Below are 8,221 nucleotides of genomic sequence, written 5' to 3'. Positions count from 1 at the left end.
CTAAGGCACTTGACTGCTAACCAGAAGGCTGGCAGTTCAAATCCACCAGCCACTCCTCGGAAGGAAGATGGGGCAATCTACTTCTGTAGTGATACTACCTCAGAAACCCAAGGAGGGGTTGCTATGAGTCGGGTCCAACTCGATGGCACATAACAACAACAACAAATAATCAAATAAATTTAGGATACTATAGTGTGATAGTGGTTAATTTCCTTTCTTTCCAAAGACAATATCTTTCACTGATTTTATGCCATCAAAATTATGTCCATTTACATGTGCCTATCACTTGCTAACTCTAGGTTTCATTTGAAACAGAACATTTTGGAAGCTACACCATGGTCAGAAAGTGACCTTCCTATATATGGAGAGACCCTTATTTAATTTCTTGGAGGTTTAATGCAAATTAAATATATATCTGCATATATGTGAGATTTAAAAAATAGTATAAATGAAACATATATTCTTATTTACTGTAAGGTTAATGTACTTAATATAATACTTGTCAAAAGTAAAACAAAACAAATAAAAATCAGAGAAAATGTATCTAGCTAACTCAGGGTACAATAAATTTGTCTAAGTGCAGAAATCAATTCTTTTTTTTTCTTTTTTTTTTAAATTTTGATTTGGGTGAAAGTTTACAGAGCAAATTCACTTTCCATACAGCAGTTCACATATACTTTGTCTCATGACATTGACTACAATTTACCACAATGCAACAGCTTCCCTCCCACTTCCTCCCCATGGTTACCTCCTCCCTGTGTCCCTTCCATGCACTCCTACCCCCTGAGTTATGTCCCTGTGCATACACAGCCCTTCTATTCTCCCATGATTGTTCTCTCCAAGGAGTCTATCTACATAGGGTAAATGTTCACCTCATACTCCTGTCTTTTGTTTGGCTGGATACCACATGTGTGGGTTCAATTCTATAGCAGCCAGGGGCCATGGTCTCAGTGGTTGCACCAGGCTCTATCAGACCAACAAAACTGGTCATTTTTTGTTTGTTTTAACCAAATGATTTTGAGTTTTGTTCCACATTGTTTTCCCACTCTATCCAGGATGTCCTCTGAGTGGTTGACAGTGGTAGCTGGGCACCATCCAGTTCTTCTGGTCTCATAGTCATATACATTGAGGATCACATGGTATATCAGTCATCTGGACTAATTGTTGCCATGAATCTTTGGTTTTCTTCATTCTTCTTTTCTCTGGATGAGGAGAGACCCATCGTTGCATCTAGATGATGCTTACAAGCTTTTAAGATCCCAGTAGCTACTCACCAAAGTAGAAGGTGGAGCAATGGTTTGAGTAGTATGTTATGCCAATTGAGGTTGATGTCCCCTGTGACTATGGTCCCAAAACCACAGGTCTAACTACTCACTCCCTCTGGGTAGTTGGCTGTGCCCAAGAAGTGACTACAACCTTGTCTCTTGTCAGTTCCCCTATACACCTGAGAATTGTTACAGAACATACCAATACACTTATAGAAACATTGTCTGCCAACCCTATACATGATCTTGGGCACACAGCCCCCTGCATAGACACATCTAATAGTTCAACCTGTTTGGCAATATACCAAATGTGAGTGATCAACATGGTGGCATTGAGAAAGAGAAAGGCATAGAGAGGTACATGGGAGATATAGACAACAAAGATGAACCCTTTTGCACATAGAGTACTGTGTTGTCAGTGAAGGCAAACATGGCTATATAGGTGGATGTTGTTGTTGTTGTTATATGCCGTCAAATTGGTCCCAAATCATAGCGACCCCTCCTTGAGTTTCCAAGGTGGTATCACTACGGAAGTAGGATTGCCCAACTTTCCTTCTGAGGAGTGGCTGGTGAGTTTGAACCACCAACCTTCTGGTTAGCAGTCAAGTGCCTTGGGTGGATAGATGGGTGGACAGGTAGAAATCAATTCTTAAATTAAAATTTTAAAAATTTCTCTGGCCACAACAGCCAGTGCCAGTGGATATATTTCACCAACAACTGGATGAAAATATGCATTCTGTATTACAATCTCTGGCACTTGTCACTCATTTTTAAACACAGGGCCATGATGTGCTCAGTGTCCTTGGTATTGGAATGGCATGGCGACTGGGTCTTGTGATACAGAAAATGGGGATAGAAAAACAAAAATGACATTTTCCATATCTTTTCAAGTAATCCTTTAAAATGGGAGTGACTTTTTTTGCAGTTCCTTTTGAAAAGCAAAGCAAGGAAATATGTTTATAACTTAAAAAATGACCGAAAAGAAAGGAAAGTCCAACAGGAAGCCAATTGTTGTAGGATCCTTTCAGAAAACTACCTAAATGCTCTAACTGCTCTGTTTGAACAAGGTATGATATTCTTAAGCCCATCTAATCAATACTCTGATAGAAAAATAATCCTTTGCTTTGATGAATCCAAGGAGTCCTTGAGCCCATTGTAGAAAGCAACATGAAACACAGGTGATGACAGGAATTGCAGAAAGGCTTTCTCAATTTCCTCTCATTCAGAGCGTTGGATTTCCGAGGGTACGTTATTTCCTTCTCGTCTGTAGACTTTTTCCCATGTTTGCTTCTTCATAAATTTTTCTTAAGCCATATATTCAGTTTAAATTATTTTTGGTATATTTATTTTGCTAGTTTTGATTATTTGCATAGAATTCTTACATTTATCTCACGTGTTCTTTTCAGTCTCTTCAGGTTTCAAAAAAATTTAACTATTTTTTCTCCTACTTTTTGATTTCACAACCTCATTTTTTTAATTGGCTAAAGTTTTCTGTGATATATTTCAGTTAACTTCATTTCAACTGTTTTTAAGTGAAATAATAAATATTTTCAATGACTATGTTTATAACAAAATTACCACAAAACTTATTTTTATTTATTATTATTATTATTTTCTGTTGTGTATTGAACAGCCAGTGCATGGTAACAATTGGGCAATGGAAACTTAATCCTTACAGATAACATGGAATACATAGTGTGTCAAACTTTATACAAGGTTAAGCTAGTATTTTTCCATAAATTAAGATTTCACACAACACAACCTGAAGTTTCACTCTGGCTGTCACTGAAGTTTCTTACTATTTTATGTGCATGGATCTACATAGGTGTCCATGAAGATAAAGGAGCCCAGGTGACAGGGAGTAAGGTATTTGGCTGCTAACCAGAAGGTCAGTGATGCAAACCCATCAGCTGTTCTGCGGAAGGAAGATGGGGCAACCTACTTCTATAAAGATTTACAGCCTTGGAAACGCAATGGGGGTTGGAAGGGACTCTATGGCAGTTAGTTTTGTTTACTTTGATTTTAGTTAACATTGTTTATCTAAGAAACTACTGTACTGCAATCAAGTACAGGAACCAATTACCAATTAGCCCCAGACCCTAGTATTTTAATGTATTATTACTATATTTAATAAAATATAGCGATAATATTTCTTCACAAGTTTGATTGTTTACTTCAAACTTGCTTCATCAAATAAACAATAGGCATTCAATGCCATGAGAATTTAAATCCATTCAATGCAAAGCCCTCAAATTTTTAAACAAACCATAAAGTAAGATGTGTTTCTGAATTTCTCTCTGAGAAAAGAAATACTGCTGAGATTTTCCTATTTTTTATCTTTTTGAATTGTGATCAATGTATTAACTACTGTTACAATTTAAAATGCAATGTTCTCATAGAAAATGCAAGAAATTAACTGAAATTCTGAACTTTATTTCTAAACTTTCCTTAACTTTGAAGCATATTCCCATTATTCCAATGAGGATAGGTTCATATTAACATTCTAGCCCATTTTAGTCCTTGTAATGAGCCTAAAATAGCTGCCAGCTTGCAGTGCTAGAATTAATGATAATTAAATGTAACACAAAATGTATTTCCATATTTTGAATTGCTCAAATGATTTCATCTCAGATGTAGTATGATTCTTTTTAGAGATGACTACTTCTATTTAATCTCTTTTCCAATTTTAATTTGAATTTCATATTGTTCCTGACTGTTTAATGAATATTTTGGGAGATGGCCATAGTGTTGTTAATTATACTGGAGACTGAGTATAATTAATTCTTTTGGACCCAAAGTCAGCTAGTTAATCGATTTCTGATGAAACTGGAGATTAAATACAGATAGTTCACCTCTTCCTTTATTCATTTTAATTCTTCTTCCTTTCAATTTAATCAGATTTCTTTGGTAAGTCATGGCTAGAAAATCAATTTGGGGAGCAGTTTTGGATATTATCCAGATGTTAATAGATGGGTGATCTTTTCAGTCAAGTTACCTGGGTATTGATTTCTGAAAATGATGGATTTTAGTTTTAGTCATTGACAAGTAAAAGCTGTCCGTATTATTTGTGATTCATATTTAAGTGATATATAATGGTCTATTAACAATAGGCTGATGTAATTACACATAAAGCAATGTCAGTATGGTATTTGCAATAGTCCTAAAAGGTAAGGAAGTCACAGGAGCAAAGTTCCCTATATTCGCAAATACATTTCCTATTGTTTAGTATTTCTGCAATTAAATTAGTAATTCAGGAGGGCAAAACTGATATCTAATTATCTCAGTCTTCTTCGTATTGCTTAAACCATACATTAGCATGCATGACAAATTACCATTTCCAGTGCTAAACATAATAATATATTATATTTTGTTAACATAAAGAATCATAAAAAGGTAAAAAAGGAATTAAATATAGTAAATAAACAAACAAACATACAAAAAATCTCACTGCCATTGAGTCAGATCTGACTCATAGCAACCCGTCCTTGGTTTCCAAGGTGGTATCACACGAAAGTAGATTCCCCAACCTTCCTTTCCAGGAGTGGCTGGTGGTTTTGAACCACCAGCCTTCTAGTTAGCAGTCAAATGCCTTAGACACTATGCTACCAGAGCTCCTAAATATAGTAAATTAAAAGACATTTATTTCATTCAATGGATAAAATTTAAGAATTTTCTTCATGTTGTTTTTTTCACAATATTAGAGATATCCTTTAAATGTTTGATACAACACATGTTGTACCATCTCAACAGTAATACTCTCAAATAAGAATGTTGATTAGAGACACTGAGATTGGTGAATTACTTTTTTTACAACCAGTCAAGTCGTATGTCTCTTAAGCTTGTAGCCATAGTAGTAGTAGTTGAGACTCTTCTGAACATATATCCTATACATTGAAAAAGTATTCTTCTGCATACTTTTATTACTTTTATAAGTTTTGGATTATGCTTGAGAGTTATGAAATACCTCAATAGATTTATAATCCAACTTTAATTGTACTAGACACACTCTTTTATAATCTGAACAAGGAGCTTGCTATTGCATTAGGAGTATGTACTGATGAAGATACCATAGTGGCAATATAAGACTGTACTATTTTCAGACACTATTTCATATGCACAGATAGACCATCTTAGGGTAGCATTTCTCCTGAGTCAGATCATTACAATTTGAATTTCCACAGCTGCTTGAGAATGAGAAAGCATTCTAATATCTACCATAAGGACGGGTTTCCTTTTTCATAAGAAAATGAAGCATATTTAACAATCAAAGAATATGAAGAGGAATCAAAAGACTTGAAATACATTTCATGGAGTATACATTTTTATGTGTAAAAAAGCAGACTAGCATTTTCCTTCTTTATACTGAAGAAGATTTTACACAGCATTTGATTTGCATATACACAAATGATTTAATATGCAAATCTTATCTTTCTATAGTTTTCAATAAAATGTGTTGTACTTTCTTAAGTATAATATTACAATATGGTTAAAATAGTTGTAATTATATATTTTCTTATCTGGTGATTATAACTTGGCTTTCTGAGACAGTCCAGACTAACATATAATTCATCTTCTGTGACTTAGAAGCATTTTTAGAAGTTTAATGGGTTGAACTGTACCCATTAAATGTAACTATTGCCCCATATAAATGACATTTCTGAGACACTTTCCAAAGTTTACTTTTCTTGACAAAATATTAGGAGGAAGAAAAATGTCTTTCTAGTAATTCTAAAAGCAGAAATAAGAGGTTTAACTGAGGAGTGGAGGACAACAGATAAACCATTGAGACATGAATTTGAGCAGATCTGATAAATATAATAACTGGAGTATGAGCAGAGTGACTGCTGAGGCCGCAGGTGGATTTGTTTAAGGGAAGCCAGTTTGATCAGAGAGAATTTAGAAAAAAGTATGGGGACTGCCTCCACTATCACGTGGGAATTCCTTCTTAAACCAAGGGATCTAACTTTTTTCAATGTTGGGGGTCAATTTTTTCCCCTCAGGTTACGAGTCAGTTGTGGACTGTCAGTGGCTTATTTTTTTTAATAATATCTATTTTTTCAAGGCCCTACATGAACACACAATGTGTTTTAAACAGATTAATTGAAGACTACCCTCGTACAGGAGCACATCCTGTAGTATCTTGCTAGTTACACCTGCTTTAAGTTATAACCCTTGTACTAATTTCAGTAGTTTTCTGAATAGACTAGGTTCAGACTAGGTGGAATTTGTACTATAAAGAATTCTTCTAGTTACATTTGGATAAATAACATAGGAAAAATAGAAGAAGGTATGCACATAATCCTCACAATTGCACCAATAAGAAGCGTCATGATAAAGGGAGAAAAGATTGACGTTGTCAAAGATTTCATATAACTTGGATCCGCAGTCAAAACCCATGGAATCTGCAGTCAAGAAATCAGATGTCATATTGCATTAAGCACATCTAATGCAAAAGATGTCTTTAAAGTGATAAAGAGCAAAGATGTCTCCTTGAGGACTAGGGTGCTTCTGACACAAGCCATGATTTTCAATCACCTCATATGCATGTGAGAGCTGGACAATGAATAAGGAAGACTGATGAAGAGTTAACGCTCCCGAGTCATGGTGTTGGTGAATACTGAAAGTACCGTGGACTACCAGAAAAACTAACAAATCTGTCCTGGAAGAAGTGAAGCCAAAATGCTCCTTGGAAGCAAGAGTGGCCATAATTCATCTGACCTCCTTTGGTCATGTTGTCAGAAGGGACCATTTCCCAGAGAAGGATATCATGCTTGGTAAAGTGTAGGGTCAGCAAAAAAAGGTAAGACCCTCAATGTGATGGATTGACATTGCATCACATTGCAGCCCATGGCTGCAATGATGGGCTCAAGTACAGCAAGGATCCTGAAGATGGCACACAACTGGGCAGTGTTTCGTTCTGTAGTGCATAGGGTCGCTCTGAGTCAGAGCACACTCCTTGGCACCTAACAACAAGAACAAACATACATGGAATTGGACAATGAGCAACATGGTAACACACTATAACACCCTTACAGACAGGGGATTTGTTCAGTTGATTACCATCAAGAAAAGGCTTATGGGCTAAAGGTACTAATACTTTTAATTTTTGTTTAAGCATAATAAAACTTTTTGTTGTTGTTGTTATCTTACACATGTTATAAGAAAAAGAAAGGCTCAGGCTACAATGGTATCTGGTGGAAAATCAGCCCCTTGAATTTAAAGACCCTGCCATGGTGGGACTAATTCCAGGGGTGATCATTGAGATGTAATCCACAATCTCAGATCAAAAGGAGCTAATGTATTACAACCTAAAATCTAAAAGTACTTGGCTTGTGGAAGGTTGCAATCTACGGCAAAAGCCATTTTGAGTCTTGACTTACGTTTTGATGCCATTTGAGTTATTTATGTTACTTCACCAATGTTTGCTGACTAATGTGGCTATGTTTAGACAAGCCCAAGCAAGACCAGGAAGGGGCAGCTTGCCCTCAGGATGAATGTGGTTGAAAATAAATTAGCGACTATGCAGAAAAGGAGCTCTGGTGTTAGAGTGCATAAGCCAACTGGCTGCTAGCCAAGAAGGTCAGCAGTTCAAACCTACCAGCTGCTCTGTGGAAGGAAGATGGGGTGATTTACTTCTGTAAAGATTTATAGCCTCAGAAACCCAATAGGAGTTCCTAGGAGTTGGAATCAACTCAATGACAGTGATTTTGGTTTGTTTTTGGTTAGTAAGCAGAAAAGTTCTTACACAAAGAACTAGGGAACACAAAGAACTAGGGAACTTGCCTGGTCATGTCCTTCTTACACAAAAAACTTATCTAAGTATGTCCTTAATAATTTACCGAAAACAGACAATACCTTTTTAGCCTGCAGTTAAGTCCATATTGTAATCATGGTCATTTCCCCACTTCTGTGGTCTCACCTGTGATGCTGATGAATTGACCTGTCACCAATCGTAA

This window comes from Orycteropus afer, unplaced genomic scaffold, assembly GCF_000298275.1.
Source record: "Orycteropus afer afer isolate SDZICR_OR568_19922 unplaced genomic scaffold, OryAfe1.0 scaffold00029, whole genome shotgun sequence".
Taxonomy (NCBI): Eukaryota; Metazoa; Chordata; class Mammalia; order Tubulidentata; family Orycteropodidae; genus Orycteropus; species Orycteropus afer.
Note: the sequence above shows the minus strand (reverse complement) of the source record.